This window comes from Meriones unguiculatus, chromosome 7, assembly GCF_030254825.1.
Source record: "Meriones unguiculatus strain TT.TT164.6M chromosome 7, Bangor_MerUng_6.1, whole genome shotgun sequence".
Taxonomy (NCBI): domain Eukaryota; kingdom Metazoa; phylum Chordata; class Mammalia; order Rodentia; family Muridae; genus Meriones; species Meriones unguiculatus.
The window spans coordinates 97,388,694-97,404,407 of NC_083355.1; positions in this window are offsets into that span (position 1 = coordinate 97,388,694).

A 15,714-nucleotide genomic window follows, 5' to 3' on the forward strand; every position below is an offset into this window, starting at 1 on the left:
AAAGTGATAGACTGAGTTCCTGCATCTAGCAGCCTCTGTCTTTCAGTTTTGACTGAAATGACATAAAGAAGTATGAAGGGAGAGCGGCTGAAACTGTGTGGTGAATGGAAGAAACAGGATAATTGGCAAATCAAAGACTTTAGTGGCCTTCTGGAATGTAGAAAACCTGTGAGCCAGAGAGAGGCATCTGGGGGAAATCATTTCACAATGAAGAGATCAACCATCTTCATCCTTCCTTCAAAATGGGCCAAAAGGATTGTCACACAAGTGAAAAATATTAACTTCACATTAATAAATGGACAAAAGAGAACATTTCGGAGAGAAAAAAAAACAGATAATTCAAAACCAGAATATTACCATTAAAAGTTCAATTACTAACAACAGAGTAATATGAAGAACTATTGAACCTCACTACAACAACTATCAAAAAAAAATAGTAGAGCTGGAGAGATGGCTCAGAGTTTAAGAGCACTGGCTGTTCTTCCAAAGGTCCTGAGTTCAATTCCCAGTAACCACATGGTGGCTCATTACATTCTATAATGAGATCTGGTGCCCTCTTCTTATCTGCGGGTGCACATACAGGCAGAATACTGTATAAATAAGTAATAAATAAATAAATCTTTTAAAAATAAAATAAAGGGAAAAAGTAATTGAAAATTAGGAAGTCTGGAAATGTTTAAATTAGATTGCCAAATCAAGAGCTTTAACAAAGGGAGAAGAAGTTAAAGTGGAACAATCTCCTGGAATCCTGAGTAAATAAAGCTGTGAGCTATGAAGCAAGAGGTGAGTGGTCCTGGGGTTGGGGAGATGGCTAAGGGGGTAAGGTGCTCGCTGCAGAAGCTTAAGTCCTGAATTTGGAACCCAGGTGCTCCAGGGAGAGATGCAGATCCAGGCAGATCCCTGGGTTCACTGGTGAAGCAGTCTAGAAGTGATGAGCTCCAGGTTGCATAAGAGACTTTTCTTGAGACATCAACGGGGAGAGTAGTTGAGGAAGACACCTAATTTGTCTCTGGCCTCTACATGTGTGCATGTGAACGAATACACATAATAATGAAAGATACTGTCAGTTTCCAAATACAACATTCTTCAGGTTGGTAGAGCAGTGGTTCTCAACCTTCCTAACGCTGTGACCCTTTCATACCGTTCCTCAGGCTGTGATTACCCTAACCATAAAATTGTTCTCGTTGCTACTTCATAACTGTAATTTTGCTCCTGTTATAAATTATAATGTAAACATCTGTGTTTTCTGATGGTCTTAGGCAACCCCTGTGAAAGGGTCATTTGACTTCTGCAGGGGTCACAAGCCACAGAAAGAGAACTGCTGGTGTAGAGAAAGCATAGAAGATACAGTAGGACTAGAAACAGAAAGAGAAGAATTTGTTCCTCTTGGAAAGTGGAACTTAGTAACTGTTAGGATGAGCAAGTGAGACTCATATGCAGAATAGCACTTTCAAGATGTCAATACTCCCGAAGTAAAAAAAAAAAAAATCTAAAATGCCTGACATCTAGAAGACAGGTTTGGGAAAGAATTGGCAATCAGATTGGCATCTCAAATGACACAACAATACCTTCAGTGCCTTTACAGAATACATGCACACACTCACACACAATTAAAATCTGGGATCCAAAATCATGCAAATTACCGCTCAAATGTGAAGGTAAAATAATGGCATTTATACCATTATCATGAAAACGCTGAGAAAGCCTACTGTTGATGGAAATGTAAATTAGTACCAGTTATCACAGGGGGTAGTATAAAAGTTTCTAAAAAACAACAACAAAACAAACAAACAAACAAAAAAGCTGGAGACAGGTATAATGGAACCTGTCTGTACTCCTCCCAGCATGGAGAGACTTTGTTCTGTAAAACTATAAAAACTTCATGAAACTGCTTCCATGTTGAAATAGGGAATGTGGAGTAAGCTAAATTCTGTGTTCCCAGGCCAGGGTCACTCATCACGGCTTCAGCATAAACCATCTCTTATTCTCCTTAAGATGAGCACCAGGCCTTTTACATAAGACAGTGGCTTGCTTACAGTTTCAGAGGGTTGGTCCATTATCATCGTGGCAAGAAGCATGGGAGCAGTCATGGTGGTCATGGTGCTAGAGAAATAGCTAAGAGCTTCATCCTGATCTTCAGACAGAGAAAGAGAGACTGGGCCTGGTGTGGGCTTTTGAAACCTTAAAGTCTACCTCCAGTGACACATTTCCTCCAACAAGGTCCCATCTTCTAATCCTTCTAATCCTTTCAAACAGATCCACTCCCTGATGGCTAAGCATTCAAATTTATGAACATATGGAGGACATTCTTATTCAAACCACCACAACGACCACATGATTCGGCAATCAGTCCACTGGGAATAAACTTGAAATCCTTCTGTTAAAAGAAGTAGGAGCTAGAGAGGTGGCTCCGTGGTTAAGATACACGTTGTTCTTGCAGAGTACCGGTGTTTGGTTCCCAACACCTATGGCAGATGGTTTTCAAACTCCAGATATAGGGGATCTGATGCCCTCTTCTGGCCTCTGAAGGTACGTGCACTCATATACATGCCCCCATACACAAATACACATATGCATACTTAATTTTAAAAATCCTTTTATATAAAGAAGATCTGCATTCTCATGATCATTGCAGTAGTATTGTTTACATATTGGCATTACATAGAAATCTAATTCTTAGAAAAAAACTACTACCAAAAATCATGTAGTCTGTAGGCAGGAAGGATTCTGACAAAAATCTAATTGTAATTCATTCCTTCCTGAGATTAAGTTTTCTAAAGATCCCAGACATGACACCAAAGGGAATTTCAAAAAACCTCATTTTCTTATGAAGGTTTTTAAGTTTCTCACCAAGGGCTACATTAAGTAAATGAAGTAAGCTTCTGAGAAAAGAAAGACCCATTTCTTTGTAGCAAAATCCCAGTTTAAATTTCACTGTATTCTATCTCAGTTCCTCTGACAGCAGTGGAAATAGCTTTAGAATGATAAAGCCTATAATTAGAAACTCAAAGTAGACATTGAAAAATGGCCCATAGGTCTGTGCAAACATGAAAGTCACACAACTACATTCTGTTTTCTATGAAATGCTTTTCTGCTTTCTCATAGAGTTCCTTAAGTGCTCTGGCAGAAGAGGCACTAGGAGAAGTATTAATAGCTTCAACAAATGTCAGGGAAAGGGGATACCCTGCCAATCAAAACCATGGTCCAGAAGAAAGAGGAGAGAGATGACATCATACCTGTTTTCACCATCTAGAGGCCAATTGTCATGAAAAGGAAAAATGACCCCATCTGTGACACTCATAAGTCTTCCCAGACATCCACACTGCCACTTGGCTTCCTTTTAATTAGTAGAGTGGAGCAGCTTGAAATTGAAGAATTTTCTTCTCCTTCTTTAACTGTTAGAGAGCAATCATTCTCTTTCAGTCTATTCACCCTGAGGCCATATCCTGTGTTACATATGGAAAATGCACATACTACACTAATCCTCCCAAATTACACGTTTGAATAATTCTCTCCAAACTATTCCATCATGTTCCTGGCCTTGTGTCTCTCTAGTGGGTGTGATGAGACTTCTTACCCCCGCCACCACCATTAAAACTGGAAAAGGGAACCAGAGTAGTTGATGCTGTCTCTAGGGTATATTGGGAAACCTTCTAAGAATCATCCTATATGGCAATGGAAGCAGATAGAGAGTGTGTTTAAGTAATTACGTAGGAATCATTCAGCACTGTATACCTTATATATACACTGGTTAGTTTTAAACGTCAACTTGACACAGCCTAGAATAACCTAAAAAGAGACTCTTAATGAGGCATTATCTATAACAGGTTGGACTGTAGGGAGACTTGTAACAAAATGTCTTGTTGATAGATGTAGGAAAACCCAGCCCACACTGGGTGGCACCATTCCCTAGGTGGGTGGGATAAGTTGCTGGAGGTGGTGGCAGCAGTGGTGATAGTGTCCTAAACAGCGTAAAAGAGGAGAGAGCAAGCAAGCTAGAATCTGTGATTCTGTTTCTGCTCTTAACAATAGACGTGATGCTTTTAGTTCCTGCCTTGACTTCCCTGTAATTATGAAATGTAATCTAGAACTGTAAACCACATAAACACTTTCTTCCCCAAGTTGTGCTTTTTTTTTTTTTTTTTCAGTGTATTTGTCACAGCAACTGAAGTTGTGAAGAGCACACATGATGGAGAAACTGTGGCTGTTGCTCCCTATCACCTGCCCAAGGTAGAGGAATGTGGAATGAAGGATTAGGAATTTCAGACACGTGGCTGTCTCCTGTAGAAGCTGCCTGATATCACCCATTTCCAGAGAACAATTCTTTAGCTTTTTGGTAAGTTAACAACCAAAATAGTGGTTAGAAGAACTGCCCAGAAACATCTAGCCCATTTACTGTCAGAAGCAGTTTTCAGTTTTGTCCTTTACAACATGAGGCAGGATAGAAAAATGGGAGAAATTATGAAAGTGAAAAGGGAGAGGAGCCTTCCCTCTAGAGTCTGGTAGATGCCTCTTACCAGCTGACAATCAAGAATTTCAATACATTTAAGGATATTTGTTAAAGGCTTTTTTTTCCCCTTCACAGCTATAACCCTGTAATTTTCTAGAATTCTCACCAGAAACCCCATCTCACCACAAGATGCTCTGCTCCCCATAGGCAATGAGAATTCTGGCTAGTCTATCGTTATTTAGAGAGTTATCTTTTTCTAGGAAAAGCCCTACTTGGCCCTTGAAGACAACTTCTCTTCCTCGTGTGTACCATTTCAGAATATCACATTTCTGATCTATTTGGAGATCTGCCTATCCCTTGGGACTTGGTTTTATAAGCAAAGGCATCATACACCTGCTTATAAGAGTTCTCTCATTGGTCAGGGGCTCCATATGGTTCAATGACTCATAAGTTATCCAAATAAATGCCTAATGCCCAAGGAAGCCAGAAGACTTTGTTAATTCCTCAGAACCCAGAGTTACAGAGTGCTGTGAGCCACTGTGTGATTGTTGGGAATTGAGCCAGGGTTTTCTAGAAACACCCATTGTTCTTTACCACAGAGTCATCTCCTTAATCCCTCCACCTTTTTAAAAAAATAAACTGGGTCTTTCATTGAACCGATGAGGTTAGAATGAGTGACCAGATAGCCCCAGCAATCTGCCCCAATGCTGGGATAACACACACACACACACACACACACACACACACACACACTCACATGCACACATGCTCTGCTTTTTGCATGGAGTTTGGGTATCTGAACTCAGGTTCTGCTGCTTACACAGCAGGTTCATTATCAACCGATCCATCTTCCCTGCTCCAATTCAGTGATTTGGGAGACTGTAGAAGCCACACCCACCCAAGGGTACCTAACCCATGACCTGTGTTGCAGACCATTTCTGGCTCACGCACGGGGCCTTGCTGTGATTTCTACTCTCTAGTCTGTAAGTCAACAGCAGATAAGTTAGTCACACCGCCATGTGCAGGCCGAGAGAGTGACACCCACAGCTGAGGAGCTGCACACAGGACCACAAGGAGCGCTTTCCTGTGCTGCTTCTGTGCCGGTAGTGAGAAGGGAGTTTCCTCTCCAAAGCAAGGGCGTGGTGAATAACATCAGTCTGCTGTGATAACGACATGCGCTTTATTCTTTGGCAAGAGAAAAGTGGAGAAAAATGTATTTCCAAGCTGTTCTGAGAAGGCTGTGTCTCACCTCACAGGACAGAACTACTTAACTTTCCACTTCTCTCTCCTCTTTCTGTTCCATTGGTTGACAAGGATCCTTCAGGGTGACTTAGTTTTTGACCTCCTTTACTGACCTGACGGACTGCTGAGTAAGTGACTTTGATAAGCACCTAGTGACGTAGGTGTATTTCTTTAAGGTTCTCTTTTTGAGTTCCCTGTAGAGGTCTTTAGCAGAATAGCCGTGTGTACTTGGCAAAGAACAAAGGAGTTATCACCTAAGACCATGTTAGCCTTGTCCACATAGGAAGAAAAGTTCATCCCTGGCCACATTTTGACTTTGAGGTTGAGACTATAGGGTCCTTCTGGGATACCATGGCAGAGCTGATTTGCCTGGGACACAAGTGAGAACCTAGAAGTTATGACACATAGCCTGTGACAAATTGGGGAGCTCACCAATCTCAGGGTGAAAGCACATACTTAATTGATGGGCAACCCTCTCAGGCTTGCTTTACACAAAAGAGAAAGTAGAATTTTCTATTGGTTGCTAAGTAAAGTTCAGGTTGAACTTGGCCAATGAGCATAACAAAGAGAGACACTGAACTTCAAAGTTGTTCCTGAAAATAAGATGTAGCTATTTTTCTCTGAATTAAATAGACTCTCTGCGGCTTTTATATTTTGTGCATCTGTATAGAGGCATGTGTGGTATCATTCCTCACATTTTGTTTAAACATTTTTTTTTTTTGGAGACAAGGTCTCTCGTTGCTCTGAATCTTCCCTAGTAGACTAGACTGGCTGGTCTTTGGGGCCAGGGGCTCCTCATCTATCTGTCCCTCCTCAGTACTGGGATCAGAAGTACACAGTATCATGACTGATTTATCGTGGGTTCTTGGGACTGAACTCAGGACCTCACACTTACAAGTCAACCACTCTACTATATTTTTTCTATTGACTGTTTTTGAAGGCAAGGAGTCAGTTTGGATAAGAGAGTAAATGCTGGACATTATGGTGAATGGTATTAAAAGAAGGAGTCCAGTTTTTGGTAGCAAAGTTGCAGAAGTTTAAGAGTAGATGCCTCAAAAAAAAAAAAAAAAAAAGGTGATCAAGAGTGGACATAGGTGATCAAGAGTAGACATATAAAGCTGGGCATAGTGGTGCATGCCTGTATTCCTAGCACTCAGGGAAGCAGAAGCAGATAGATCTCTGTGAGTTCAAGGCCAGCCTATTCTACTCCAGGACAGCCAAGGTTACACAGAGAAACCCTGTTTTGAAAAAACAAAACAAAACAAAATAAAAAACAAGCAAACAAAAAAGGTCAAATGCTTATGAGATCTTTAGTATCATTAAGGTAGATCCTAGGGCTCTATTACAACAATGGACACTGGAAATGAATCAACAGTAGATAAAGTTTTCACAAAGGGATATTCTATGTAGTAAGAGCTATCCAATAGGCCAGGACAGTGAACATGCCAACTAAAGAGCCCAAGGACAGAGTGTCCACAGGAAAGCCTGAAGAAAAAAGCTGAATCCAACAAAATTGCTAATCAATTCTTTCTTAGATGTAGAGGACCCAATCTTTGTGCTTTTAAGAGGAAAATTTGTGGCTGACTTTTTGGGAGCTATAGGGGTTTTCAGATTGTAGGTATAGTGAGTCTTAACTCTAAGACTGATGATCTATCTATTTAGCTACCTACCTATCCTTTCATTCATTTATTCATTCATTCACTTATTCATTTATTTACTTAGTTGTCAGTTAGCTAGTTAGCTATGTCTTTGGTTGTATGTCTGTGTACCATTAGTATGACTGGCACTCAAGAAGGACAGAAGAGGGTATTATTGGTATAATGTTCTTGTAGAATGTGTACAATTTACTGTTGTCCATTCAAATGCTGATTTTTCTACCCCACTGTCTGGTTCCAATCCAGACAGTGCATTGTGATGTTTATTCTAAGCATCACCTGTCTCAAGTTTGTGTAAACATGCCACCATTTGTTCTCTGTATTGTCAATAAAACAACCAGCCAATGCTGAGCAATGGAGAGAATAGGGTGGGGATATCCTGGTCCAGAACAGAGGAGAAGGAAGGGAGTGGGAGGAGTTGGAGAGCAGAGATCAGCAGGACAGGACTTGAAACCATAAGGAGAGATGAACCAGACCTAAGACATGACTAAAAGCAAGTATAATGTGGGAAATCTGAATGGAAGGAAGCTATGTGGGCTTGAAGGTTTAGGATGGAGTAATTATTGCCCAGAATTGTGCTCTAGGTTAATTAAATAAATCCTAGTCTCTGTGTGGTGATTTGGGTATACAGCTGTTTAGGAATAACTGCTATTTAACTAAAAGATAAATCAATAAATATTAATATTAATATTCAACAACAGAGTATCATGCCCCCCTGGATCTAGTGGTAGCTGAGAATCACTAAGTGGGTACTAGGAAATTGAACCCTGATCCTCTGGAAGAGCAGCCAGTACTCTTAACCACTGAGCTCTCTCCAACCCAAGGTCAAACATTTCTATTGTATCAGAACTATGATAGTATAGTTGGGAGGATGTATTTGCAAGTGCTCACCATCAAGTAAATAAATTAAAAGCACAAACAGTGAAATATCAGATACTCAATTCAAATCAAGCAAATATTCTTGAGCATCTGCTTTGGTCTGGGGTTTGTTGTATGCTCTTGGATACACCAATGAACAAAACCAACCCAAATATCTGCTCTTGTGGGGCTTGTATTTGGTACACGGCCTGTCAAGTAGTGATAGCATAGTAGAAAAAAATGTAGAGCGCAATAAGGAAGTAGGGAAGCAAGAGGGGCCAGGGAAGGCTCATTAAAGCCACACTATTTGGGCCAGTGTTTGATGGAAGGGTGGGAGTTATCCAGCTAAAGGGAGAAAAGCATTCTAGACAGCAAGGAACCAATGAACCACATTCTGAGTAGGAGCATGATCTGGGACTAGGAGGAAGGCAGAGCAGCTAGAATAAAGCCAGCAAGGAAGAGATTTGTAAGCTAAAAACTAAGAGCCAATCGATACCATCCTACAGGGCTTATTAAGAGCTCTTTGCTGTCAGAGAACTGGAGAGTCAGAGGCTTTGTGCGAATGAACGGCCAGAGTGACTTGAGAGTTGGCGGAAATACCCTGGTTGAGCTGTTGAGAATACACTGGTTGAAAAGCTGTTTTGGGAAGAACAGACAGTAGCCATGTCAGACACTGAGGAGCCACACAGCTTCTGCCACAGCTGTCTACCTCAGCTGTTGCAGCAAAGAGTAGCCGTACACAATAAGAAAATGAGCAACTGGCTGGCTTCCCTTGGAAAGATTCATGAGTGCTGGCATTTGAGTGTCATGGTTCATATGCTCCCAAATTCTATCTCCTTTTATTTTCCCAATCATTTAAAAAGATGAAGCTATAGGGCTGGGGAGATGACTGTCAGTAAAGCACCTACTGCCAACGCACTCTAATCTGAATTCAGAATCCCAGTACCCTGCTCCCATAACCCTAACACTGGTGTGTGTGTGTGTGTCTGTGTGTGTGTCTGTGTGTGTGAGGGGGTGATGACAAATCCCTAAAACTCACTGGCCAGTCAGACCAGCCTAACTAATGAGCTTCAAGTTTTTAAAACACTGTCTCATTAACAACTCTCACACACATATACAGAGAGAGAGAGAGAACAAAACAAGTTGAAGAACAAGTGGTTAAGGAAACAGCTGGCATCCTAGACTGACCCCAGACCACACGCAGCCATACCCCTATACACATGCAGTCACATACACACACGTACATACACACCCCACACATCGAAAAAAAAAAAAAAAAGTTCTTAACACTTGGGACATACAAAAGTAGGCAGTGGCCCAGCAGTCATGGGGTAGGGTGGAGGGTGGGGCAAGGGTGGCCTGTCATCCTCGGAACAGATTGTGGTAAGGAACAAGAGAAGAAGAAACAGACTGTCCATAGCAGGAGGAGGGGCAGTGTCAACAGGCAGAGCAGGGCAACAGCACTGCGTGGGTAAGATGTGGCACCTCTAGATGTGGCAGGTGAAGCCATAGAGATTTGGTGGTAGTTTGAACATAAGGGTTTTGTTTTGTTTTTTTTAAGTATTTAAACTGTTATTTTTTTTTTTTAATAGTGTGTGTCTGTTTTTGTGTTTGGGTATGTGTGCACATGAATGCAGGTGCCAGCAGAGGCCAAAAGAGGGCGTCAGGTCCACTGGAGCTGGAGTTATAGGCAGTTACCAGCTGTCCAAACTTAGGTGCTGGGAACCAAACCTGGGTCCTCTGAAAAAAGTAGTAAGCACTCTTTTTTAATTATTATTATTACAGTTTATTCACTTTTTATCCCAGCTGTAGCCCCCTCCCTCATCCCCTCCCAATCCCACCATCCCTCCCTCTTCTTCTCCTATGCTCCTCCCCCAATCCAGTAATAGGGGAGGTCCTCCTTCCCTTCCATCTGACCCTAGTCTATCAGGTCTCATCAGGACTGGATACACTGTCTTCCTCTGTGGCCTCGTAAGGCTGCTCTACTATCAGGGGGAGGCGATCAAAGAGCAGGCCACTGAGTTCATGTCAGAGACAGTTCCTGTTCCCATTACTAGGGTACCCTCTTGGACACTGAGCTGCCATGGGCTACATCTGTGCAGGGGTTCTAGGTTATCTCCATAAATGGTTCTTTGTTGGAGTATCAGTCTCAGAAAAGACCCCTATGGTCAGATTTTTTGGTTCTGTTGTTCTCCTTGTGAAACTCCTGTCCCTTCCAGGTCTTTCTATCTCCCGCTTCTTACATAAGATTCCCTGCACTCTGCCCAAAGTTTGGCTATGAGTCTCAGCATCTGTTTTGATACCCTGCTGGGTAGTCTTTCAGTGGCACTCTGTGGTAGGCTCCTGTCCTGTTCCCTGTTTTCTCCCTCTTCTGATGTCCATCCCATTTGTCTTTCTGAATGAAGATTGAGCATCTTACCCAGGGTCCTCCTTCTTGCTTAGCTTCTTTAGGTGTGCAGATTTTAACATGATTATCTTATATTATATGTCTAATATCCACTTATAAGTGAACATATACCATGTGTGTCTTTCTGCCTCTGGGATACCTCACTCAGGATGATCTTCTCTAGTTCCCACCATTTGCCTGTAAATTTCACGATTTCTTTGTTTTTAATTGCTGAGTAGTATTCCATTGTATAGTAAGCACTCTTAACTGCTGAGCTATCTCTCCAAAGTGTTTTGAGAGGAGAATCAAGGAGACATCTTGGGTCTTAGCATAACAAAAGCTATATTGCCATAGAAAATGTTAATGCAGCTCTTGCTTAAAAGAGAATAATGGTTTATTCTTGAGCAATCATGGCTAAGGGATGAGGATTTAGGTAGTCCCAAACAATATGTTCCTATATGGAAACAATTTCATGATGTTTTTGTAATTACAGAACAAAAGAAATAAATTAACAAGGCACTTTATAAATAAATCGGCAGGAATGTGAGGTGGACAGGGAGGGTTACAGCAAAGAGAAAATCTCTGTTTCCAGGTTATCCATGACACTCTTAGCTTTTGGTTAGCAGAAGCTAGCGATACATTAATCTCTTCCAAAAGTGTCTGCCTGATAGTTAGAAGGATGTTAGTTCAGTTAGATACAGAGGTGAGTAATAAATAGCTGTTAAAGGACTGAAGACAGAATCGTTGGCAACACACAAGAGATGGCTCGGTGAGTAAAGGCACGAGCTTATTTAAGCCTGAAGACCTGAGTTCCATCTGGGACATAACAAAAGGACAGAACTAACATCTGCAAATTGTCTTCTCCTGCTAAAGGAGTGCTGTGACACGCATGCACTGAGACACACACACTGGTTCGGTGCTAAACAACATTTTTTTTCCTCTCGCAGAGGACCAGGATTTGGCTTCCAGCACCAACACTGACACAGCCCTCTGTAACTCCAGTTCCAAGGGACTCGACGTCCTCTTCTGGCCCTGACAGGCACTGTGTACACACGGTGTGCACACATTCATGAAGACAAAACACCCAAACACATAAAAAAAATTTTTTAATTATCTGAAATGTACTATCCAGTATTAAGTATATTCATATGGCTGCAAAACAACCGCCAGAATTTTTTTTCATTTTGTAAAGCTGAAAATATATACCCAGCCTGAAAAAAGTAGTAAGCCACTCCCAGCCTTTGATGTCTGCCATTCTGCCAGAACAGGCTGGCTTGGAACTCACAGAGATGCATCTGCCTCTGCCTCCCGAGCGCTGGGATTAAAGGTGTGCTCCATCACCACCTTCCCATTCTGCTGTTCCTAAGAACTGCACTACTATAGAAGCCTCATTCAAGTCGGTTCATACACTACCTCTCTTTTTGAATTGCCTTAATCATTCATGTAAAATTTAAGAAAATTATAGGTAATACAAATAGGATTAAGACTCATCATTGATACATTTAGTGTCACTGAGTTGGACATATAAAAATGGTTAGGATGAGTTTCATGTGGGCTCAAAGTAATGAAAAAGCTTGAAGGCCCTCCACACTCTCCTAGAAAGTACTTGGAAGCTGCTTTCCTGAAAAGTACTGACTCCTCACTTGAGCCCAAGAGGTAACAGACAAGCAGTATGAGGGCTGGAGAGAGCTCAGTTGGTAGTGTTTGCCTGGCACGCACCAGGCTCGGGGTTTGACCCTAGGACTACATAAACCAGATGTGGTTATGTATACACACTTGAGAGGTAGAGGCCAGAGGATCAGAAGTTCAGGGTTATCCTTGATTACGAAGAGAGTTTGAGTCCTGCCTGAACTACTTGAATACCCTTCACACACAGACACACACATACACACACACACACACACACACACACACACACACACACCTACACCTGTCATTCTGGGGGTCAGACTCCTGCCTCGTGCCACTACCATGATAATCACTAAGAACTTTCCATCAACCTAACTCATCCCTTCCCTAGTCAAAGCTGAATGCACAAAGGAAGGTCCATCCTCAATCTGAAGACACCTTGGACTCCAGGAATAGAAACCTTTCAGCTGAGAACACTACGCAGGATACACCCTGGAACAGGAGTATCACCTTGTTGGAACCAGATTGATCCCCTCTAGCAGAGGCTGCACTGAACTTCAAATCACGTGGTAGAGTAAGTGCCCAAAAACGAAAAGTGCCAAGACGACAATCAGCCAGACCACACCTTGTCCAGACTGCTTAATTATGCCCAACTTTTGCCCCTTGCCTCAGTTCTTTTTAAAAAAATAAGAAGCTCATGTCAGTACCATGATGAAGGTCTTGGCAATCCCTGGATCCTTGCATCCATCTTCTCAATATGGCCATGCACTGCTTTTTGGTTTTTCAAGACAGGGTTTCTCTATGTAGTCTTGGCTGCCCTGGAACTCCCTCTGTAGAACAGGCTGGCGTCACACTCACAGATCCACCTGCCTCTGCCTCCCAAGTGCTGGGATTAAGGGAATGCACCCCCCACCCCCCACTCATTGTTTGTCTTTAATTGGTGTACTGGACAGGAGCCTAGCCTGTTGAAGCACTTCGTTACACTGTGTCAACTAAACCAGCAGAAACAAGTAAATCTTATTTAGAAGAGAGTTTTTTTCATAGGCATGTTTTAGGATGGCTGGAGCTTCATAACAAAAAGCACACTGACTTTAATCAACATTTTTTATCATTTATATGTGCTCCCAATACTCTATGCTCTTCCTGCCTGCTCCCAAGATAGAGTACACCCTGGAGGCCAGCACACCTCTGCTGCTTAACAAGCCAAGTGAGGCGGGATTTCATAGCTTTCCTTGGCAGCAACCCAGGCAACAGGAGCTACCACAGTCACATATTTAACTTTAAAGATTGGGGTGTTTATTTTAGTTGGCTAGGGCTGTTTAATCACAAGATGATATGAACTGGAAAACTTACAAAGCAAGCGTTCATTTGTCACTGTTTGAGGCTGGAAACCCATGGTTAAAGATGCTGGCGCAGCCAGCACCTCAAGAGACCATTTGCTGCAGTCTCACACGAGAGAGGTTAGCTCCCTCTCTGGAATATCACACGATAGCAGTAATCTAGTATCTTCATGAGTGGAGCGCTCTCATGACCAAGTCACTTCTCAGAGGCCCAACTTCAAAACGTGATTACTTAGAGGGTTAGGATTTCAATATATGAGAGACAAGACTTTCAGATCATAGTAATATGGGCTACCCACTGCTTTGAGGAGCCCAGATGGCTTTAATCACACTAGAATACGCTCAAACATGGGCTGTATGTAGACAAATCTCCTTCGGGGGAAACAAATTAAATAGCACCACCACCACCCCTGCTCTGAGACAAACAAAAAACCTTTTCCTTTAATTCGTTTTACTACCATGTGAGGTGTAAATGCTTCAACTGCACACTTTGCCAACTATCACGTGCACAGAGGTGACTTTGCCCTCACGCTCCCAGGCTGTGTAACTTTACCTAGGGAGACAGTGACAGCAGCTGTTAAGAGTCCTGGCAGCCTTAAGAAGCTAGCTCAGCCACCTGTCCTCAACAAGGCAAGTGAAGAGACCATGATTAGTGAAGGATTTATTCAGAGTGGCCACACTGGAAAGAGCAACAAATCGAAGAGGTCCAGTGACAACCTCCCAAGCCCATTCTCTAGGACCCTGACGTGAGGTTCAGGTTTAAACAGAGAGCTAGAGGTGTCCTGGTCAGGGTGTGGTCTAACCATCACCGACTCGTTTCCAGCTGAGTCTCCTGCAAGATGGTATGACGACTTGTCCAAACTTTGAAATCTCTTTCCAGGAGAGAAGCTCCCCACTCTCCCACTGGCACCAGGATTCAGCCTTTCCCTTCTCCCAGCAGGAGACTCAAGGGAATTCTAATTCCTTTGTGCCAAAAGGATAGAATATCCGTAAATTATCGTTCCTCCTGTCAAGTTAAAAAAAAAAAAAATGAAAAGTATCTACTCACCTCATTCAATGTATATCAGGCAGACAGAAGGACAGACAGATTATGCCCAAGTCCAGCTTGGTGAACCCTTAAATCAGCTCGGCTTCCTGAGAAGAGCATGGACTCCTAGGCAGCGGCATCACTGAAGTCAGTGGCCGACTGACCGTCTGCCTCCTGTATGCTCTCATTCCTACACTAAGGGCACCATCAGTGGCAAGATGCTGTGCAGCTGAGGCTCGGCATACGATGACTGCAGTCAAGGGGGGTGGGCGGGATCCTGGCCCTTTCCTCTCCTATAAAGAATCAATCTCAACCGTACAAACGGTCAGTGGGCACTGCTCTGACTCTGTTGTGTGACGCCACCCAATGTCTTCTATAAGCCACCATTGCCGTTTTCTTGGTGACAGAAACGTGAAGCAAACAGCCGCACTACACACTGGGTGTTTTTATTTACTCCCCTGCCTGCTACAGACATGGAGACAGTGTAGACATTGCAGGGAAAGAAAAAAAAAAAAAAAGACCCAGCATCTGCAGGGCCACCGCCTCTTCCTAACAAGACTGAGTTGGAAATCATTTGTCTCTGCAAACTGAGTCAAAGAAGAACTATCTCATCTCTAAGCCTTTCTGCCCTGCCCCCACTGCACCCTAACTATGGCATCTTCTCTATTCTTTTGCAACTTCACACACATGTACAGAATGTACTTTGATCATATTCTGTTCCCATTACTCTTTTATCCCTGATACTCTTGTCAAGTTTCTCACAGCTTAAAACAGAACAAAAAGAGTGCCAGATGCAGGCTAGCCATGCCCATGACAACTAGCCATGGTATCCTTAGAATGGAAGGTCCATGGACTAGATGAAGTCAGTGGGCTCTTTGCCGAGAGATTACCAATCACTCATGGATTAGTGCTTGGCACCTCAGAGCTGTTTACACCAACTGCTTATGGCCCATACATAGCTGGGAAATTTATTTTTAAAATACTATAGTTCCCAGGCTAGAGTTGGCTCAATGATTAAGAGCACTGGTTGCTCTGGCAGAGGACCTGGGTTTAATTCCAGCTCCTAACTCTGTAACTCCATTTCCAGGGGATTCATGCCCTCTTCTGAGATCTTTGAGTACTCAATG